We start from the raw sequence: 23,314 nt of genomic DNA on the forward strand, positions 1-23,314 counted from the left end.
ACAGGGTCTCAGTGTTCTTGTGTCTGTCTGGCATGTGGAGGTCTCGGTGACCTGGAAATGGTTTTGTGGGCACCTCATTGGCTATGAGCCAGCCTTCCAGAAAAGCACCAGTGTCCTGTGTGTCTCACATGCTTGCCTGGTCTAGCCAGCTCCAAGTCTCGGCTCCACATCAGGGTCTAGTGGAAGCCCTGTTCACCTTGGATGTCACTGCCTGGTCTCCAGGTGCCAAGGACTTTGTTGTACTTATGAGGTGTTCATGAGCATTGGAAGAATTCTCCCCCAGCCATGGCAGGAGGGCTGGGCAGGGAGACTGCCTGGGCCCTGCGCTGTGTTTGTCTGAATAGTTTGGCACTTGGTCAGCCGCCCACCTGTTTGTGGAGTCTGTGACAGCATTGCCATAGCCCAGCTGGGCCATTGGAAGGAAACTGCGCCTGAGCTGGCACTACCCTGCCCCTCCCCAGGTGCTGACTGGCGTGGGGAAGGGGACATTCAGGTTCAGCCCTCGTCCTACTCAGCAGGTTGAGGGCCTGAGATGTCTTTTCAGTATCCTCAGTTTTCAACTGCATCACACTTGGACTTAGATGACAGAGCCAGAGGAAGGAGAGGTCAGTTTTCCCATTCCCGACAAAGGGCTAATTCTGCAGTTTGGCCGCAGCTCCTCCATTAGGTACAGGAGCTGAGGGCCCCACCTGAGTGCATCAGTGTTCTTTCCAGCCTGGCCCTGAGATTCTTTTTGTTTTTCTTCTTCGGCAGAAGGAACCCCTGGGGTTGAGAAAGTAGTGGGAGATGGCCAGAACAGAACAAAACAAAACAAAACGACCATTTCCTGGAGATCTTGCTTAAGAAGAAAGAAATCAAAGCTAAACCTTAATCTCAGTCGCAGATCATGGGGACAACATGACCTTAGCAGGCTCTGCAGCTTTTTTCTCTGCTGCTGGGGGCTTGGGTCTCTTTGAAGGACTGGTTGGGCCATCTCACAGTGGCTTATTTTTGAGGGATGCAGGATCCTCCTGGGAGGGAGCTCATTCAGGTGAAAGGGCCAGGCATAGCAGGCCCAGCCAGTAATGAGTATGGGATCCTGGATGAATTCTGACATCAGTCCAGTCACATCTGTTCTCAATCTGGCCACACATCAGCTGTGTCACCAAAGAGGAAAGGCTGCAAGTAAAAAAAGATATTTCTTAAAAATTCCAGTTATGGGCTGGGGATTTAGCTCAGTGGTTCCACCACGTGCCTGGCAAGTGCAAGGGCCCAAGTTCGATCCCCGGTACAAAAACAAAATTCCACTCATAACCTACAACTCACTAACGGAGTGACTTTGGGTATGTTAGATGTTCCTGGGGATTGTTATGAGGTCATAGGAATTAAGGTTTGGTGTAAGGGCTGCTTGTTAAATAAATGAGACCCGGAACACGTGTAGCACTGAGGACACAGGCGGCAGCACTTTGGCCCCAGGGACTGTGCAGGAGGCGGGGAGCAGCCAGCCCTCCCCAGGCTGTTCCACAAAGCACACCAGACTCCACTCCCCACAGGCAGGGTGGCCCTGGAGACACAGGAACACCTGGGGCTGGGAGCGGGCCCTGGGAGAGAGGCCTAGTCAGGTGCAGCCAGCCTGAGGGTTGGGTCCTCAGGGAAGTCCCATGTGGCTCCACCCACAGAGTCAGTTTCTTAGCAGCTGGAAGCACAGAGGGAGGTAAGGACTGTTTCCTTGTTTCAGATTCTTCCTGCTCCTCCTGTTATTTTATTCTATTTATTGTCTGATTTTATTTGTTCTGTGATAACAAAAACCCATAGACTGGGTGACTTATAAACAGCAGAAATTTATTTCCCACCATTCTGAAGGCCAGGAAGGCCAAGATGGGTCACCAGCAGATTCAGTGTCTGTTGAGGGCCCGCTTTCTGGCTCACAGATGGCACTTCACTCGGCGCAGAGACAGATGACCTTCTGTGGGCCTGTTTTATAAGGGCACTAATCTCATTGAGGAGGGCTTTGCTCTTGGGACCTAATCACTTCCCCTTTCAAAGCCCAACCTCCCCTTGATGGTTAAGACTTCGGTATGTGAACTTTAGGGGACACAAACTTTAAGATCACAACACTTAGTAAATTCCTCAGTTCTTTTCTGTTTCTATTTCTTTTGGACTGGGCTTTCTTCCATTTTTGTAAATCTGTTTTTTAATTTAAAACTTTTTGGTTAGTACAGTTTCCCATACATAATAAATACATTCATTGTAGAAAGTTGGTACATGTACACATCACATTTTAATCCTTTTTACTTCCCCTCCCTTCTCTCTACCTCTATCCCTAGATTCCCTTCCCATCTCCAAAAAGGTCTACCTCCCTGTTTATTATCATCTGTCTTTTATTTTGCTCTTTAGATTATTTATGCTTTGAATCTCTCATGTAAAAGAAAACCTGCAATATTTAACCTTCTATGTCTGGTTTATTTTACTTAGCATTATGGTCTCAAGATCCATCCATTTTCCTACAAATGACTCCTATTTATCCTCCTTTGTGGCCAAGTAGTTTTTCATTGCGTATATATAGCACATTTTCTTTATCTATTCATCTAGGATGGATACAGGGGGCTTCCAAAATTTAGCTATTATGAGTTGTTCTACTATAAACATGGGTATTCACGTATCACTGAAATATGATGCTTTTAACTCATTGGGGAAGATGCCCAGAAGAGGTGTAGATGAGTCAAATGGTTTCTAGTTTTCATTTTTTGAGGGACCACCGTACTGATTTCCATCTTGTTGTACTAGTTTACATCCCCCACCAACAATGTAGGTAATTCTTTTTTCTCCACAACTTTGCCAACACTTGTTGTTATTGGTTTTGTTTTGGTTTTACTTCTTGATGATAGCCATTCTTTCTGGAGTAAGATGGGATCACAGTATTGATTTAATTTAAAAGATGCTGAACATTTTTTCACATACCTGTTGGCCATTTGTACTTCTTTTGAGAAGTGTCTATTGATTTCATTGCCTATTTTTGACTGAGCCTTTTATTTTGGGTGTCTCATTGTTTTGAGTTCTTTATATATTCTAGATATTAGTCTTCTGCTTGAGGAGAGGCTGGAATGTTTTTTCTCTCACCCTGGAGGTTTTCTTTTCACTCTACTGATTGTTTCCTTTGCTTGTGCAGAGGATTTTAGTTTGATATAATTCAATTTGTTGATTCTGGATGTTTCTTTGCAGTTGGGATTCTGTTTAGAAAGTTCTTGCCTATATCTATATCTTTCAGAGTTTTACCTATTTAATCTAACAGCAGATTTTGTGTTTCTGTCTAGGTTTTGATCCATTTTATTTTATTGTAGGGCAAGAGATATTGGTCTAGATTCGTTTTTCTGCATGTCGATAACCAGTTTTCCCGGCACCATTTATGCGAGAGACTAGCTTTTCTTCAGCGTATGTTTTTGACCCTTTTGTCAAAGACCAGATAGTTGAATGTTCCTGACATTGTTTCTGCATTGCCAGTTCTGATTCATTGATTTGCCTGTCTGTTTTTGTCCATTACTATGTTGTTTTTATTATTATAGCTTTGTACTATAACTTGAAATCTGGGATTGTGATGCCTCCTATTTTGCTCTTGTTGCCCGAGATCGCTTTTGCTATTCTGGGTCTCTTCTGGTTCCATATAAATTTTAGGATGTTTTTTAGTACAGTGAAAAATGCTATTGGTATACTGACTGGCATTGCATTAAATCTCTATATTATTTTGGTAATGTGGCCATTTTGACAATATTGGTTCTGCCTATCCAGGATCAAGGGATTTATTTCCATGTTCTGATGTTCTCCTTGATCTCTTTTAGGATACTGTATTTTTAATTACAGAAATCTTTACTTCTTTGACTAGGTTAATTTCTAAGTATTTAATTTTTGAAGCTAGTGTGAATGGGATTGTTTTTCTAATTTCTTTCTTAGTAGATTCATTGTTGGTGTACCAGAATGCTATTGATTTTTCAGTGTTTATTTTGAATCCTGCTCCTTCTCTGAACTTATTTATTAGTGCTAGGAGTCTTTGGTGGAGTTTTCTGGGTGTTCTATGGAAAAGATCATGTCATCTACAAATAGTGATAGTTTGACTTCTGCCTTCCTGTACATATTCCTTTTACTTCTTTCTCTTGCCTCATTGCTCTGGCTGAAGTTTCAAATACCATATTAAAGAGGAGTGATGAGAGTGGACACCCTTGTCCTGGTTCTGATTTTAGAGGAAATGTTTTCAGTTTTTCCCCTACCATCTTTATAAATCTAAAACCTAAACCAGTGGACCTTCTCACAGGAAACAATATCAAATCCTCCATCTTACTAGTGAGAGTGGTTGTTAAAACTAACAAGAAGGCTTTAGGAAAAGTCATCATGGAAAGGTAATATTTTTGAAAAGGAGCTGTGATGGAAAGTTGAAAGGGAATGGAAGGGCACACTGCATCTGATGAGTGTTTAGAATCCCTCACTTTAAAAAGGGGCCAGAGCATGACTTAATATGAAGCTTCAGAACTGCTTCTGCTGGCTCCCTTGACTTTCATGCAGCTCCTCTCCATAACATGAGCTGAGAATTAGGGAAGGTAAAACAGAGAAAGCAAGATTTAGCCAATGTGGCTTTCCTGGGAAGAGGGTACTTCCTCCCCACAGCTGGCTGAGAGTCACTGCTGCTCTACAAGTGAGCAGAATATGGTGAGACTGAGAGAATTCTTGGGGGACCTGGTGTGTGTGCTGTGAATTTGGAGGCACCTATGAGCTTTGGGGCCCAAACCCAGAGATTTCTGAAGGCAGAAGGCTTGCTGGAATGGCTGGACAGAGGAGCAAGGTCCCTGTATGTCAGTTGTTTGGGGCCATAAGCTAGTTGGTAAAGTGAGGTAATAAATACTCCATCCAACAGGAGGCTAAGATACAGACCAATGTTGGCCTGAGGAGGACCTCAGGACAGAAGTGTGGCTTCACATACTTAAGACATCACTGCAGAATGAAGAAAGATGGTGACTGGGAGAAAATAAAACCTCGTCATACTCATACTCCACCTAGTCGAGATTCCTCAAGTCATTTTTTGCAGCCATGAACTCCAGAAACTTTCTTCTTCCATATAAAATCTAAAGAAACCTAGAAAATAGAGCAAGAGTGGTTGTCTTCTTTGGAGCAAAAATCTATATACTCTGAAACATTTTTCAATGCCCAGGTATGTGTTTCTCAAAGATTTGTTGTTTTATGATATATCTGTTTCCTAGTACTGCTGTAACAAATTACAACAACCTTAGTGACTTAAAGCAACACAAATCTTGTAGAAATCCAACATGGCTGCACTCCTTTCTGGAAGTTTGAGGGCCTGGGGGTGGGAATCTGTCTCCTCACCTTTTCCAGATTCTTGAGGCTGCCAACATTCCCTGGCTTGTGGTCCCTTCCTCCATTTTCAAAACCACCAATGGTAGGTTAAGTCCTTCTCATCATATCCCTGTGACTTTTCCTCTTCTGCCTTCTTCTTCCACTGTACGGACCCTTGTGATTACACTGGTCCCACCTGGATAATCCAGGATAATCTCTTGATCTTTTTTATTTTTGAATTTTTTTCAGTGCTAGAGATTGAAACCAGGGCCTATCACATGCTAGGCTAGTGCTCTACCACTGAGCTACATTCTCATCCTCTCCCAGTCTGACTGGCTAGTGACCTTCATTTTATCTGTAATCTTAATTCCCCCTTTCCATGCAACCTAATTTATTCAGTCTCTGGGGGAAGGACTTGGACAACACTGGAGAACTATTATTCTTCTACCACACATGGGTTGTATATGATTGAATTCAATTAACAAAATGCATGTAAACTTCACAATACCCAGTCAAGATTCAATCACATTCCATCACCTTGCCTCGCAGGAGTGTGGGAATCCAGGTTTACTGTGAACTGTGAAAAAAATAATAAGAAACTACTTGCTTTGGTCATGTCCAGAGGGCCAAACAAAAGTCATTCAATCCCATTTAGGCCCCCCAGAAAGAGGGACTGGAGGACATGCACCCTGCGCTCACCTCCAGAGGACAGGAGCCCCACCCCACCCCCAGCAGCTGCACCCTCTCAACTCATGTGCTCCACTGTCACCAGGAGTCATCCTTTACACTGGTAAGCATCTTCCACTGCAGGTACCTGGGTTCCAAAATCCAGTTTTGAGTGCTGCAAGTTTCTGCTGATTTAGGGAACCAGAAAGGTGGCAAAGTCCCTGTCAGTAGGTCCTGAGTGACGAGGCTCATCCTTCTCTGGGGTGGCACCTTCTGGTGAAGAGTGGCATCTGCAAGGGTGCCGAAGCCTGTGTTGGAAGAAGGGTGGGAGCCAAGCCCTCCTTGTCTTCAGGGAGGTCAGGGGTGGAAGGGCTCAAGGGACTAGGCCCAGCACTCTTCTCTGTGCCCCTGGGATGGGAGATGTAGGCGGGCTTTCTTACGCCTTTCCTGCATTTTGCCAGACTGCTGTCTAGTCCCCTCATATCCTGGGTCAGGATGCACTAACAATTGTCTGGCCTCCAGATGAAAAACTGGGATTCTGTGTGTCCCACATGGGCCAGGGTTGCTGGGTTTTATGAGCATCCTGGAGTGTTGAGGTGGGGTAAGGGTGTGGAAGAACAAGCCCTCTGTAGAGCTGAGGGTTCTCACCTTCAATAGGGGGTGCTAGCAGGCAAGGCTACCCTGGGGCAAGGCCGGGGGTGGGGGTGGGGGGAATAGCCCATGCGGCCAGGAAAGCTCCCCTCCCCGTGCTCGCTCTCCCAGTCCCACTGTTGGGGCTTTTCTAGGACCGCAAACCCCTCAGACCATCCTCAGTATTACCTCCTGGGCAGCTGATGCTGCCTCTGAGAACTTCTTTCCTGTTTGCCTGAGAAACTCTCATCCCGGCACTTTTCTTATACAATAAGGTTCGACAGTCCTTGGAAAGGATTCAATGACCTGTTCAAGCAGAACCTCATACCCTTGGGGAGCTGAGTTCTGTACCCCAGGGAGAAAGTGGAGCCATCATCTCCTAGAAACACAGCTCCATTGGGACCTTAACACTCTCCCTTCCCCAGGAACATTCATCCATTGAAGATGAGGTCAGCTTCCCCAAGAATGGACCAAAGGGCTCCCTCATTCTGCAGCACAAAAACCTGCAAATCCATTCTCTAAGCGCATTTTCTATAAGTGAGCATGATTACTTTCATAATGGAAAAAACAACCACCTGCATTCTTCAGGTCTTTTTTTTATTAGTACATGTTTGTAGTAAATAAAGCTTACATTCCCTGTGGAGCATTGGCACATGTACATAATTCATCTTAATTACTTTTTCTACCCCTTTCCCTTTCTCCTCCCCTCCATCCACCTCCTGAGTCCCTTCCTTTTTCATTTGTACACGTTTGCAGTACATAATGTTCACAGTACTTGTGTCGAGTTGGCACACGTATATAGCGTATCCTAATTCCCCTTTTTATCCCCTTTCTCTCCTCTCCCTCTATCTCTTGATCCCCTTTGAGAAACCTCTAGCTCCCTATTTGCTATCATCTATCTTTTTATTTTGCTTTGTTTGTACTTTGGGTTTCTCATATAAGAGAAACCATGCAATATTTAAACTTGTGTGCCTGATTTATTTCACTTAATATTATGGTCTCAAGGTGCATCCACTTTCTTACAAATGACTCAAGTTTATCCTCCTTTATGGTAGAGTAGTACCCATTGTGTGCAAGTACCACATTTTTTTTAGTCATTCATCTGTTGATGGACATTTGGACTGCTTGTAAGATTTAGTTATTATGAATTGTCCTGCTATAAACATGGGTATGCATGTATCACTGTAATAGAATGTCTTTTACTATTTCAGGAAGGAACTTCGAAGAGGAATAGCTGAGATAAATGGAGTTTCTAATTTTAACTTTTTTTTTTTTTGGTACCGGGGATCGAGCTCCGGTCCTTGCACTTGTGCAGCAGGCGGTGAAACCACCGAGCTAAATCCCCAGCCCTGGTTTTAAGTTTTTGAAGAATCTCCATACAGATTTCCATAATTGTTGTACTAGTTTAAAGTCTCACCAACAATGTAGAAGTGTTCCTTTTTCCCTGAAACCTCACTAGCGTTAATTATTTGATTTCTTGATGATGATGGCCATTCTCTTTGGGCTAAGATGGAATCTCAGTGGTTTGTTTTTTGGGGCTTTTTTTGGTACCAGGGATTGAACTCGGATCCTTGCGCTTGCAAGGCAAGCGCAAGCGACGGAACCTCTGAGCTAAAGCCCCGGCCTGTTGTTCTTTTTTAAATTTACATTTCTCGAATGGCCAGCAATTGAGCATTTCTTCGTGTATTTATTGGCCACTCACACCTCTTCTTCTGTGAAGTGTCTGATAATTTTTCTTGCCCATTTTTTGATTGGGTCTTTATTTTTAATTGGTGAAAAGCAAGGCCATGTGGTTTACAAATGAGACACATTCTCAATTAAAACGAGCAGTTTCTAGTGTCTGAACATTTTGGTGGAGCTGTAGGCTGACAACCATTTTGCCATGGTTATCTTAAGGATAATTGCGTAGGGAAGATTTCTACCCCAGAAGAGAGCCCAGAACTATGACAAGATGTGGCGATCACTCCCAGCTCTTTCTCTTTGCTGACCTGGCTTTGGGCCTCTGGTTCCTTTTCTGCCAGACGGAAGAATTTTGCAGCCTCCGCCCCTGCCTGCCTGCTGGGTGCAGTCAGAATCTGATGAGAAGAAACTGCTGTAAGTGCATCTGAGGCACCATAGTGGGGCCTTGACCTCAGGTGGCCCTGGGGTGGGGGAGACTGGCGGGATCTCCCTAGATGCTGGTGGTTCTGTCAAGCAGTGTATGTACCTGCTGAAAGCTCCAGGTGCCCCGGAGCATGGCAGGAGGCCAGCCTGGCCATGATTTTCTTTCTGGTGTTACTGAGAGATTCTGCCCAATGGGACAGTGAGACCGAGCTATTGTCCACTTCGAGGACACACTTCCTGCATAGGAGTCATTGTGGTAACCTCATCACAGGGACCTTCATCCCTCAGCTGGTGCCTTAGGCCCATGCTCAGGCTGCAGAGTGACATAGCCTGCTGACAGCCATAGAAACCCTCATCCTCCTGCTACACGGAGACTGCACAATCTGTCCCTGCTCTTTCTCAGTGACGGAGAGCATGCATGTCTTCCTGGCTCAGCAAGAAGTATAGCAAGCTCTGTTTCTGAATTGTGGGTGATTGGCTCCTAGAGAGCTGCTTCCACTAAACCTTGCTTTAGAGGTGATGTCATAAGTTTACGAGAAGGTGAGAAGAGAAAGCATTTCCACTCTCACAGCTTCCTGCAAATTTAAGACAACTTCACAGTCCAGAATCCACTGGGCATGGTTCAGGAACTTCCCCTCAAGCCATTTACATGAACACATGACCATGCAACTTCTCACCAATTGACAGCTGGGACTGTTTCCTTCCCAACATTAAAACTCTCACTTCAAAACCACTGCCTTCCTATGTCCCTCAGTCTATAATTATTGTGCTGTGATCCTTACTCAACTGTAATCAAGCTCCTGCACAGACAGACCCATTTTAAACATCTGTTTTCTTCTACAAGCTTGGCAGTGTTAACTCTTATGTATAGCTTTTTGATGCATTTCAAGTTATTGTTATTATTATTACTTTGCACATGGTCTGAGGAAAGAATCCAAAATCAGTCCTCCTCTTTTGCTGTTTTTGATTTTTGAGACAGTCTCACTATTAGTTCAGGCTGGCTTGGAACTCACCATATACCCTAGGCCAGGCTCCAACTTTTGACCCTCCTGCCTCAGCCTACCAAGTGCTGGGATTATTACAGAAGCGTGCCGCCACACATGGCACATTCTTTTGCATATGGATATTCACTTGACCCAGCCCCATGTGTTTTGTTTTTTTTTTGGTACCAGGGATTGAACTTGGGACCTTGTGCTTGCATGGTAGGTGCCAGAACCACTGAGCTAAATCCCTGGCCCCTTAGCCCCATGTGTTTTAAAAACATGATTCTTTCCCTTGCTGAACTGTTTTGGCATCCTTGAAAAAAAAAATCAATTAACCATATATGTAAAGGTTTATGTCTATACTCTCAATTCTAGTCCCTTGATCTGTATTTCTGTCCTTATACAAGTAACACACTGTTTTGATTACTGTAGTTTTGGTATAAGTTTTGAAATTGGGACATGTGAGTCCTATGAACTTGTTCCTTTTCAAGACAGTTTTGGATTCTCTGAATTTCTTGCATTTCTATAGGAATTTTAGTATCAGATGGTCAATTGCTGAAAAAAATTTCGCTCATATTTTGATGAGAATTTTGTTAGATAGGAAGAGTGTGGCCATTGTAACAATATTAAGTTATTCAATCCACAAACACGATATTTTTGTATGCATATAGAGCTTTCATTTGTTTCAATAGTATTTTGTAGTTTTCAGTGTGTAACTTTCACTTCTTTTGTTAAATTTACTTCTAAACATTTTCCCCTTTTTGATAGTATGATAAATTGAATTGTTTCTTACTTTCATTTTTTGGTTTTTCATTGTTAGCATATTGAAATATAATTGGCTTTTGTATGATCCCACAACATTTTAAAGTTTATGTTTTTCCTCTAAATCAAGAATTATTATTTCTAAGAAACATTTTCTCAGTCTAAAGGCAAGAGATGATTTGAGGGTTGCCCTGTACCATCCAAGGCCTGCTGCTGTCCTTGAGAGAAAACAGAAAAAACAATTTTGGGTGTCTGGAATTGAGATGTGTCTCATTTAGTCCTTAAGATAAGGTTGGCTTTACAGAAAGTCCTGAACTTAAAAGATGTCTGAGAGGTCATCCCTGAGTGCAGAAAACAGATCAAGGAGTAGTACGAATGGGTTACAGAATGAAATATTCACCTCAAATTGCAGCAGTACAGTGATTGCAGGATACAAGGATGCTTAAACTAAAAATAACTCTCCCAGGGGAAATGGGTATATACATTTGACTACCAACTTTAGCATTGGTTGTAAAATTTAGGGCTTAATGAATCTTGGGAACATCCAGCCTGTGCCTTTGAAGATAAGATAAGAAAACAGTCCAGAAAGAGGATGTGAAAAAGCAAAGCATTTAAAAAACAAATTACCTAAGTCCTCACCATTATGAAACCTTGGGAAAGGTTTCTCAGCTCCCATCAACCTTAGCCCTTCATCTGTAAAAGGGAGGAAATGACGCCTACCTTGGAGGGTGGTTGTAAGGAATTGGGTATTCAGTTAGTTGAGTCTTCCTAGGTCCCGTGTACCAGGCACTGCACTGGGTGCTGGGGTTATGAGAATAAGAGACACAGTCCATGGCCACAAGAAGAGTAGATTCAGAATGAGGGTTAAATGAGATAGATCGTCAAGAAAGTGCAAGGACTCCAGTTGTGTTGCTTGGGCTCATTGTGTTTGTACCTTGTAAAGACAAGTTGTGTTTCCCAGTGCTCTGTTGCACTCATGTTTAATCCTGAGTGCTCTGCCCAGTGCCTGAGAGAGCTACATCTCCAGCTCTTATTTTTAGACAGTTTCACTAAATTGCTGGTGCTGAGCAACTTGCAACCTCCCTGACTCCGCCTCGCAGAGTGCTGAGATTACAGGAATGTGCCACCACACCAGGCATGTAGTCTCTTAATAAGTGTTGAAACAAATACATTTTCTTCTTACTCCAAATCAAAAGAGGTCTTAAAACACACAAGGGAAGAACAGGCTTGATGGAGTGAGGCGGCAGAGCATCTCTGGAGGAGGAGATGGTCAACAGGAAGCCAGGTCTTGTTCCCAGGTCTTGTATCAGTTGATCCAGTGTTTATTTAATTTTTTAAAAAATGAAGTCAACTTCTTGGTAGAACATTTTTAGTCGCATCCACATGTGAATATCTTCTCCCACCAAATAAATCAGTTTAGCTAAGAAGATTAAGTTTTAAAATAGAAATAAATACAATTTACATCAATACTACTCTGAGAGACAAATAAAGAAAATTCTCTACATACCACAAGCTGGAGCCTGACCAAACTGGAGTGATAAGAACAGTGAGGATCATTTGATGACAAGGATAAGAGGTAACTTCAGGCCTAGGAACAGGAGCCCAGGCCCCTGGGCCCCACTGTAGATTTCCTCGTGGCCAGCACCCCATTCTGCCTGCTGGGTCCACAGTAGTCAGAGGTCTGCAGCCCTGCTGGGAGGGTCAGGGAGAGTGGGAACTGGGGAGGGACTGTGGGAACAGCTCATAACCTCGAGCCAAGTGCCAGGCATTAAACAGAGCTCACCAGGTTGCTAAACTCTAGAACCAGCCTTCTCTAGACTATCGATGGATGGATGGATGCAAAAAGGAGCTGGTGTTGAAACAATACTCAAGTAGAAATCTAGAGGATAGGATTCCAAATTCACCTCTGCTTCTCACTGGCTGTATGACCATGACTCAGTCATTTCAACTCTCCGAATATCCATTTCTTCACTTGTTAAAGGAGAAGTTGGACCTAGATTAGGCACAGTAAATACCTAAGAGGACTGGCCTTTTACTATGGCTTGTCTGTGGCAGACATTGCTGATCGATCGCTCTCCATTTTTCATCCCAACCAATTGAGACTCCTTCACAGACCACTGCTGCATAGAACCAACTCTAGTCATCTGTGATGGCACTGCAAGGTACGATTTATTTACCACCCTTAACCAGATAGCTTCATAAGGCCATGGTGCCCTGGACTTGTGTGATTCTAAATCACTTTCTGTAGGTTTCTTCCACTACTGTTGATGTAAGATGGAAAACTGATGATTCCCTAAAGTCAAAAAATAGTCATGGTGGCTGCAGGTAAGTATGAGCTCTGTGGACACTTCACACAGATGCTGAAGGGAGGGAGCTCATACTGAGCTTGGTCAGAAATGGTCATGGCAGAAGTTGAATAGGAGGGGAGCCATGGAGAAGAATTTTAAAATTTTTCCCTTTTTAAATAAAACTTTAACTTGTGTTTCTTTGCCCGGGGTCATTCTATTCCATTAAAGAATCATTAGGGGAGTGTTGCTAGGAAATTAACAGCTGTTAGTCCAGACAGAAATGTGTCATTCATACAACGCAAACAGAGAAGATCTTGAAGCATGTGAAACTGGGTCTCTGTCCAATTCTATTCAAGGAAACACAATGCAGAGCTTTTCATACACAGTCAAGGTGGAGAGTCTTTCCCAAGGTGATCTAATTTCCAGGGTCGGTGACCTGGAGCGCTGCCCCTGGATCTCACTCCATTGCCCAGCTTGTCATGGCTTTCCCTCACAGCTGTTATCTGGCTTCTGACCTGAAACTGGCTGCTGGATGGCTGGGACCAGCTGAGTGAGGAGGAAGATGACAACTTTTTAGAGAGGAGCCTGGGAAGCTAGCTCAACGCCCTCCCCAAATTCAGCCTTTGTGAGCTGGAGCTCTTGGGAAGTCCCTGGCCATCTCTCGAGAGCCACATCCCCCTGAGCTTCTCCTCACCCTCCCTCTGTGCATTGCTTGCTTCACAGCCTCACCACCAACCTCCACTGTGAGTGATGATTTCTGTGTTCTGGCTCTCCCTTCTCTGTCAGGGAAGCTCTATGAAAGCGTGGCTTCCTGTCTGTTTTCTTCACAGCTGTTTCTTTGGTACCTGACACAGTCTCTGAAACGTAATGGGTACCCAGTAAGAATTTGTTAAATGACCAAATCCACTCATCTATTCAATATTTTATTTGCCTAGATAAGGATAAGCACTTTTACTGAGTACCTTCAGAATGCCTGGAATTATTCCCCAGCTTTGGGATTGGGGTGGGGGTGGGGTTCAAAAGGGAAGGAAATTCCCTTGAAAGATTGTAGGAAAGGACAAAGAAATGATGTCTTCCTTTGTGTGTCACTTTATAGTTTATCGATTGCTTTCATGTTGTTTCTTTGTGCTTCAAATCAGCTTTCTGAGGTAAGTATCCTTATCTCGGTTTTTCAGAGGAAGAAATGTGGTTCCAAGAAAGTAGCTTACCCAAACCCACATAACCCCTAAGTGGTAAAGCCCAGATCTTTACAGAATATACAAATGTCATCATTAGCACCTGACCACTGGCCACAGACCCCACCCCGCCCCCATCTCTCTAGGCAGCTGCTCTGCAGAGAGGCAAAGCTGTTTTAGCAATCATGGCATTACAGCAGTCTCTTGGGGACTAGAATATCCTGTGAGTGGTGCAAGCTTTTTTTTTTTTTGTCTTTGTAATCTCTATTCCTATAAACCATAAAGAGCAGGCTAAATTCATCTTGCCCACAGGATGGAGAACACGCATGAAGAAGAGGCATTCAAGTTTGGGATCAGATTTCCCAAACTGCTAAGGTTTTGCCACCTCCCAGAATGTCCTCATCATGAGTTAGTGATCTCATTTCCAGGGAATTCCCACTTTGCACTGCGAGTATAAATCAAATTGTTTCTGGTCAAGTTTAGGCTTAGAGATTCTTTGTGATTTTCACTCTTTTCTCAGACCCTCTGAATTTAGCTCCATACCCTCCAAACCAGTAGCTGGAAACCCTCTGAAGTTCTTGTGTCTGAGCAATGGAGAACCCACAGATCCCAGCCCTCCTTTCCTAGCAGTCAGGACCCTTCCTGTATGTTAGCTGTCCTGACATCTCTGAAAGAAGCTTAACTTAGTTCTGAGAAAGCGCCTGCTTATCTTTGTCTATCACAGGATTATTGGAGGTCTGGGGAGTGGTGCCAGCCTGCATGAAACAGCAGGGTGAGCAGATGAGTGGGTTTCACTACAAATAAATATTTTTCAAATGAATATTTAAATAATAAAATGGAGTTCCTACTATATCTTATTTGTATTAATTTATTTTTTCTACTGCTCACAAAATGTGAAAATAATCTTGAAACTGTTTTGGTTAATTTCTTTTGCTAGACACTCAGGCAAAAAATGTGTCTGTGCTTTCAAAAGGCATAGCTATTTCCTCTGACCCTTATAAAACATGCTTCTCTTTAAACTTGATAAGGACAGATCAACAGCATATTCCAAATATAATCATGTCTCTTCATCCCAGCCTGGGACCCAAAGCCCCAAAGCCAGGGAGGTTGAGGAAGCGACAGCAGGATGCACAATTCTATGTCACAGCTTCCTCAAATTTAAAAAGCAAGAACTGGAGACAAAAGAGAGCATGAAAAAAAAGAGAGAGGGTCAGCATGAAAATCATTTAGGGTAAAGTGAAGGATGGATATAAAAAGTAGGAGATAGTATCCTTGTCCTTTAAATCATAGTGCCAATCCAGGTATACAGAACATATGAAAACGAGACCACTGGAAAGTATCAGGCAAGTGTCTCTGTATAAAATGTAGCTGCACAGACAGAGCAGAGGGGATGTAACTATGGGAGGGAAAGGAGACCCCGGCCCGTGGTCAGGTTTCCGCTACACTGTTTCTTCTGTTCATGGAGGAAATCTCCTCTACCTACAAGAAGAAAGACTTCATTTATTTTTTTCTGATTTTTTTGTTCCCTAAAATGTTGTCATAGATTTTCAGCAAGAGCAGAATATCATACACGAGTTAGAAGAGTGAGGAATAGAGATTCCCCTGGATAACAAAGAAATAGAGGGAAATTCCATTATAGATGATCAGGGAAACAACAGAAGATACAGTCAGCGGGGTCTGACGATGATTTGAGTGTTTGTGTCTCCTCAAATCCACATGTTGAATCCTATCGCCCTAAGTGGTGGTATCAGAGGCAGGACTGTGGCAAGAGATTAGGTCCTTTAGACAGAGTCCTAATGAATGGGACTAGTGCCTTATGAGAGACCAGAGAGACCTCCTGCCCCTTCCACCATGCCAGGAAATAGCAAGAAGGCATGTGTGTGACAGAAAATGGGCCCTCACCAGGTCCTGGCTCTGCCTTAATCTTGGACTGCCAGCCTCCAGTACAACGAGGAATAAAAATCTCTTGCTTCAGTTTGTAATAGCCAAAGCTTGGAAACAGTCCAAGTGCCCATCAACTAGAAACTGGATAAAGAAGATGTGGTTTTTTTATAAAATGGAGTACTACTCAGCCATAAAGAATGAGAAACTAGAGACATTTATAGCTAAATGGATGCATATTGAGGCCATACTCTTAAGTGAAATAAATAGGACACACATGTAAATACCGAATAGTTTCTCTAGTGTGAGAAACTGAAAGTGTAAATAAGGATTAAAATGATTAATAATGAATAATTGATAATTTGAAATAGGAAAAGGTCCAAAGGGTAAGGGTGGTGGGAGGGGAAGGGGAAAGGAAAGAAGGGAAAGGAAAAATTATGAGAAAAGAGAAAAAATGGAAATGAAGTCTATGTAAGTAGGGAAGGGTGGAGGGGGTGAAAGGCGCACAGGTAATGGGGAAAAACATAAGAACCAAGACACATCATGTACAAGTACAAGCACCCAATGATAAGTGTAAATGTATTGTAGACCTAAAATGTGCCAATAAAAGAATTTAAGGAAAAGAAAATCTGTTGCTGATAAACTTCCCAGCTTTTAGTAGTTTGTTACAGCAGCCTGAAAGGACTAAGACAAAAACTGCAAGTGAAAAACTCCAGTGTTACACCACTGCATCCCCAATTGAATGATAAAAAGGAAAAAAAAGACAATACTGGGGTGGATTTTTTCTTTTGCAATTTAGCTAAATATTTGTACATTAGCTAAATGTTACTTTTTGTGACTCTGCTGATCAGATACCTTTCTTGTCGTGTTTGCTTTTTTACCCTTTTTTGCTTTTTTATTAGTTATAAAATTAATAGATTTCATTTGGACAGATTTGCGTGTGCACATGACGTTCCTTGTTTTCACCTGACTCTCCAGCGCTCCCCTTGCCTCCCCTTCCCTCCTAGTTTCACCGTTTTTGGGGTGGAGGGTTAATGAATGTATGTGAATCCTGTATAGCAATGAGAATGAGTGAATTCCAACCACGTGAAATCCCATAGTGAAGCAGTGAAGCACAATGTTGAGTGAAAGAGATGAGGAACAAAGGAGTGCATACTGTGTGATTTCAATTCCATGAAGTTCAAAATCAAACATACAAAATGAGAAGCCAAGATGGCGGTTCTGTCAGGGACAGTGACAAAGTGAAGGGAAGGGGACATGCGAGGGCCGCTAGGACTCTGGCAATGCCTAGTTCATGCTCTGGGTGTACAGGTGTGCTGGGTATACATGGACTGGTTACACAGGTGTGCTTCCTTTGTGTGTATGTTTCTATAAATTAATTTTTAAAAGAACAATGAATGGTGCATATACAAGGTGAAATTGGACTTCTTACCTCACATCATATACAAAATGAACTCAGAATGGACCAAGGATGCAAATATAGGGGCTAACACTATAAATTCTTAAAAGAAAATACAGACATAAATCTTTATGACCTTGGATTGAGCAGTGGCTTCTTTAATATGTCACAGAAACACAAATAACCAAAGAGAAAAAATGGGTAAACTGAAGTTCATCAAAACTGAAAACTTCAAAGACAATCTACAGAATGGGAGAAAATATTTGCAAGTCATATATCTGCTAAGGATTTAATACCTACAATATACAAAGAACTCATACAACTTAGCATTAAAAAGAACCCAATTTTAAAATGGACAGAGTTGAATAGACAGTCCCCCAAGAAAATAGCCAAATGGTTAATAAGTACATAAAAAATGTTGAGCATCACTCCTCATTAGGGAAATGGAAAGAAATCACTGTAGGAGACCTCTTCACACACAACTCAATGGCTAAGATATAAAAGGCAGATAATGTAAACAATAAGTATTGGTGAGGATGTAGAGAAATTATAGCTCTCACACATTGCTGGTAGGAACATAAAATAGTACAGGTACTCTGGAAAATGGTTTTGCAATTCTTTGGAAAGTTTGACATAAGGTTACCATGTTCTCTAACAATTCTACTTTACATATGTATAATCAAGAGAAATGAAAGATAGGTCTACACAAATAAGTATACATGAATTTCATTGCAGCATTATTCGTAGTGGCCAAAAAAAAATGGAAAGAGACCAAATGTCAATTGACTGATGAATGAATAAACAAAATGTCATGTAGCTGTTCAATGGAATACCATTCAGCCATTAAAGGGATGGAATACTAATATGTGCTACAGTGTCCTTAAAAACAATATTAAGTGAAAGAATCCAATGAGAAAGGCCATGTATTATGTGATTTATTCACATGAAATATCCAGAAAAGGCAAATCCAAAGAAATAGAAAGTAGATTAGTGGTACCAGAGGCTGAGAGAACAGAATAGAGGATAATTTCATAGGCATTTTTTTTTTCCTGAGAAGGGATAATGAAAATATTCTGTAATTAGAAAGTGTTAATGTTGCACAATTTTGTGGCTATGTTATAAACTATTGAAGTGCATGCTTCAAAAGATTGAATTTTATGGTATGTGAATTATATCTCAATAAAATAATTTACTATAAAAAACACATAAAAATAAAATAATTGTGTATGGGGGAAACCAAGTTAAACGGTTCTCTTTAGAAACTATCTTTGTATCCATCGCAAGAGCTCACTGGATTCCATTTTAAACTCATCACATTGAAGAACATGAAATAGTGAATAATCAGGGAAGTGTACTCTATGTTCTGCCCCCATTCTTCTCCTTGTAGTTCTTCTCGCCTTTCCTGGATCCTGGCTGTCCATTTTTGCCTTATAGATCAGGGTTTCTGAGTGCATCACCTTAGTGCAGTTGCATCCAGATCTCTTTCAGTGACTTTGAAACATTCTTTCCAGATTTACTGAAACAGAAACTCTGGATCTGACTCTAGATTTAGCATTTTTAAGTTACTCAGCTATAAAAATAATACTATTGCCAATAAAAATAGTAACTTTTACCTATGGAATACTTTTCTTAGGCACATTCCAAATGCTTTGCATGAACAGACTCATTAAATCCTTGGTCTAATCTTTGACTAGGTACTATTATTATCTCCATTTTATAGATAAATAAACTGAGTGTTGGGAGCATAAGAAACTTTCTTAAAAGTATGTGACTAGTAAGTGTACGCTGGGAGCAAAGGCAGGCAATCTAGCTTCAGATTATAAGCTCCCAGGCACTGCGCAATACAGCTTCTTCTCCCCAGTGATTCTTACCCTTCAGTTTGAGGTTCACTCTTTTGATTATTACTTAATACATTACTTGTATCTGCAAAAATAAAACCTATAGTTACCTTTGATGTGAAAATTTATAAAAGCAAATTTTCTTAAAGGGAAGGTGGCAGATCAGTTGTGAAATTGTACAAGTGGAAACCGAGACATTAAAGGCATACACCCTTGGGAGAAGCACCCTACATGGTCCCTCCCATCCTTGCCCTTCCAGTTAAGTAGGCCTAGTGACGCAAACCACCTGGAAGAGAGGCTGGTGCGCTGCAGAGGAAACTTGGCCTGAATTCCATTCCAAAGCCTGGACCAACTTTTCCCTGTGTTGTTTCTGTCTTACCAGGGCAAGGTGTCGTGTTTTTGTTACAGAACTTAATCAGGCCTGTTTGGAAGTTCCAGTCAGCTTCTGGTTGCTTACTGATAACCAAGGCCTCTTTCCGGCTGGGGTCAGGTCCAACAGCTTCTACCTAGCCAGCTCACCATGGTCCCAAGGCTCGTAGTTGGTGTCACACCACGTGGGAGCCTTCCAGTGTGGCTCTCTTGGGAGACAAGCAACACACTGACAAGAGCTTCATGTGGGATGGAAAGTGCACCAGCCTGGGGATGAGAAGACATAGGTAGGTACAAGTGAGCCTGTCCATGGAAGTGGGCACATTAGGCAAGTCCTGAAACCTCTGAAGGCTCAGACGCTTCAGCTGGAGAATAAACATAATTGTTCCCAGTCCACACCTGGGCAGGTGGCTAAGATGCCCGGCCAAGATAGCAACAGTACAAGAACTTCCTAAGGTGCTAGTGTCATCATTCTGAACTGCCGCTCTTTGACTCTCTGTCTGGCCTTTCTTGTCCATAAGGGACTGGCGCCTACTCACTCACTCAACAAACAGTAACTGAATGAATGTGTGACTTATTTTGTAGATAAATCCAGAGTTTCCAAGTGACTAATAGTTACCTCAATCTTAGTATTGTTGAAGCAAAATTCTCCTCGAAACTTGCCCCTCTTCTAGTTTGCTCCATCTCTGGAACAGTATCAATATCCATCCAGTTGCTCAAGCCCAAACCCAGGAGTCATCGTTAGCTTCTCTCTTCCTTCTTTCAGTCCATCAGCCAGGCCTTCAAAAACACACCTGAGACCCTGTCCCATTGCGTAACTCCCAGTCCCATCCATCCCTGTCACCTGGCTTCTCATCACTCACTGAAGCCTCCTCAAGGGATCTCCCTGCTCCTTTATAGGCCCGTCTTCTCCACTTGACGGTCAGGACAAATCTCATCATGTCCCTGAGCTGCTGGGAAATCTGCAGTGGCTTCTATGCTCTTGAGAGAGGAGTCAAAGTTCTTGCTCTCTCCCTGGAAACTGTGTTCCAGCCTCACCAGCCAGCCTCACTTCTCTCATCCAACAAGGGAAGCCAGTTTTCATCTCCAGCCTTTGCACAGTGGTTCCCCTGGTCCAGCTGCTCTTCCCCCATAACATCATACAGCTCCTCTGATCACTTCAGGTTCTGTTCAAGTAGCACATTCGAAGGGAAACCACCGCTCCCTCTCCTGAGTTACTCTCTGGACCTTTGTCTGTCCTGGTTCCTATGTTGGCTCTGTAGTTATCTTAATTGTTTACTTACCTGCCAAGTATTTGTCATCCTTTCCACTCTAAGTTTCACAAGATGGATGCTTTGTCTGGTTATATCCAGTCAGTTCCTCATACTTGGCACATTAATGCCATTTAAATGTTCCCTAAAGGGATGAATTGAAGTGACTGCTACTGCACTGTTTCCATTCTATTTGACTGAAAAGGATTTAAGGAGGTTTATACAGCTGAAGAGAAGATTTGTTTAATACCAGCCAAGGAAATTAAGCTAAAAAAAATAATAAATAAAGCCAACTTTGCAGTGCCCCGGGGGCTCAATCATAGGAATGCCTCTCCTGCGCTCATACAGGCCAGCTCCTGCAGCACCTGCCTCCCCAACCATCAGCAGATTGCTCTGCACTCAGGACTTCTGCCCAGAGCTCAGGTTCACTCCTCCCTGTTTGGGGCCTAGCAGGTCTTTTACACGTAGCATATCCAAATCTCCTGTCTCGCTTTCTCCTTCATGGGAGAGAGCATAGTTGAAGACTCTCTAGCCTTCCCCTCCTCTTTCTTTTATACCTCACATTGCATCTGTCAACAAATCCTGTGATCCAGAATGTGACCCCTCTCACCTGATCCTCCTACCACTGGCCTCTGGGTTCCTGCAGTTGTTTTCTGTTGGTCTCCTGGCTTCTGCCTTTGCCTCTTATGCCTGTTCTCACCTCATTAACTAGAGTGATCCTTGTACATAATGTCAGTCTCTCCTCAGAACCCTCTACTGGTTTCTTATCTCATGCAACATTAAGGTCCAAGTCCAGCAGAGATCTCCATGGCCTAGCAAGGTCTTGCTTCCGTTTATGTGTCTGACTCCATCTCTAACACCCTTGCTCCACTCTAGCAAACAAGATCCCTGCTGTCTCCCCACATGTGAGGCCACTCCTGCCTTGGGAATGTGAGCTTGCTGTTCCTTATCTCCAGGCGTGTTGGCAACTGGGACCACACAGTGCACCCATCATCTCCTTCAGGCTTTGCTCTGGGGCACCTTCTTGCTAAGTCCTTCCTGGACCTCTCTCTCTCTCTTTAAACTTCACCTCTTTGAAGCCTATTCCCTTTTTCCAATTTATTTTCTACTTTATCACCACATTATATGTAAACTTATCATTTATTTGTACGTATTCCCTCACTGGGCTGTAAGCTTCCCAAGGATAGGAATTTTATCTCTTACACTGACGGCAGTATCTACCAGTGTTTGGCACATGTCGGGAACTCAGAAACTGTGTGTTACATTAATTAAAGTGGATGAAGCTGGGAACCAGCTGAAGTGCATACTGCATTGTTTCTATACCACTGGATGCTGAGCCACTAACTTGTACCCTCGCTTTCTGACAGCCACTGAGTTCAGACATGAAAGCAGCTTTCATTGCATGAGTGCTGGTGCCCACGCATCAAATCAAACCAAACTGACTATTCAGGGAAAACATAGTCTTCCCAAAAGTGAGGCCAGAGAGGGGTTTCTGCCATGAGCCCTTCCAAAGAGACAGGGATATGAAGCCAGGTCTTTGATCAGAGCATCTGAGAACTGTGCCAAAAAGGAAAAGTATTTCTTATTACAGTCTCCAATGTGGTTCAGGCCTCACGCCAAACCATGCATATGTAAAGGTAATTCAATGTGGCCAGAAGACTGGCCCAGGCATATAGCTTTCCAGTAGCTTGGACCAATCCAGGAATACACTCGGAAACAGACATGCTTCATAAATCTTGGGCCTATGTTTCTCAATCAAACCATCATCAAATGCTAAATGACAAAGAGTTGAACCTTATGAGGTATGAGCGAAAAATGTGTTGTGTTTAAATTTTTAAAAGTATTACAATAAAAGACACACTGCCATTAATCCCTCTCAAAATCCTCCTCCTCACTTTGAGTACACTTGTCTCATCTTTCTTGTTACTATCTGAAGCAGTTCTGTAAGCTCTCTTTCGTGGGTACAAAAATATAGTGAATGCTGTTGCCGAGTGTCATCCAGTAGAAAGGAAGGCTTGTGAAGCCATTAATTTGTCCTCATCCACCTTACTCACTGGATCTGGCACCAGGCAACTTTTGTTGCAGGAAGGTCAAAATGACCATGAAAACTAAATGTTTTGAATCAATTTAGGATATTGAGGCAGCCATGACAGTGCAACTAAAGACACTCATGAAAGAAGACTTCCAGAACTGCTTCAGAAAGTGGCAGCAAGAATAGGATAAGTGTGTTTGAAGCAAGGGGCAATATTTTGAGAGAAATAAATGGCAATGTGTTTTTACTGTAATTAAAAATTTGAGCATTCACCACATTTTTTGATCAGTCCTTGTACATTTAGACAGGTAATCTATGAGAAGGATTTTCCTGGAGTATTGTAGACATTGTATCAGTATACCTTTGGTGGTGCCCTAGTGATTCATGTCAATGATACTCCTTAGATCAATGTAGTGTACAACTGTCTGAGTGCCCCTGTTTATTAGGCCAGATAGGTGTAGACACATATGCTTTAACCAGGTGCCAAAGCAGAAGTCTTGTCATATGTTTATAAAATTTCAGTGCCACCAAAGACCACTAATACAGGCTACAAGGGAAATGGGCCAAAATGCTTGTTACAGTCTGAATCTTAAACGTCCCCTCAAGGGCCCATGTACCT

At 42.7% G+C, this 23,314-nt stretch overlaps 1 long non-coding RNA gene across 3 annotated transcripts; it reads left to right on the forward strand.

The window, feature by feature from the left end:
* The first annotated feature begins 1,323 nt into the window (after window positions 1–1,323).
* LOC110348390 (uncharacterized) lies at window positions 1,324–16,186 on the forward strand. Of its 3 annotated transcripts, none has more exons than XR_015452000.1 (4): window positions 1,324–1,693; window positions 4,883–5,176; window positions 5,975–6,109; window positions 7,041–16,186. It is a non-coding gene; the product is annotated as an uncharacterized LOC110348390 (long non-coding RNA). The 3 variants fall into 3 exon arrangements; XR_015452001.1 differs by having other exon boundaries at window positions 1,325–1,693; window positions 7,827–16,186; XR_015451999.1 differs by having other exon boundaries at window positions 1,325–1,693; window positions 5,975–16,186.
* Window positions 16,187–23,314: the final 7,128 nt, after the last annotated feature.

Source organism: Heterocephalus glaber, unplaced genomic scaffold (assembly GCF_053883595.1).
Source record: "Heterocephalus glaber isolate CG9 unplaced genomic scaffold, H.glaber_assembly_v1.0 deba00001442, whole genome shotgun sequence".
NCBI classification, from domain to species: Eukaryota; Metazoa; Chordata; class Mammalia; order Rodentia; family Bathyergidae; genus Heterocephalus; species Heterocephalus glaber.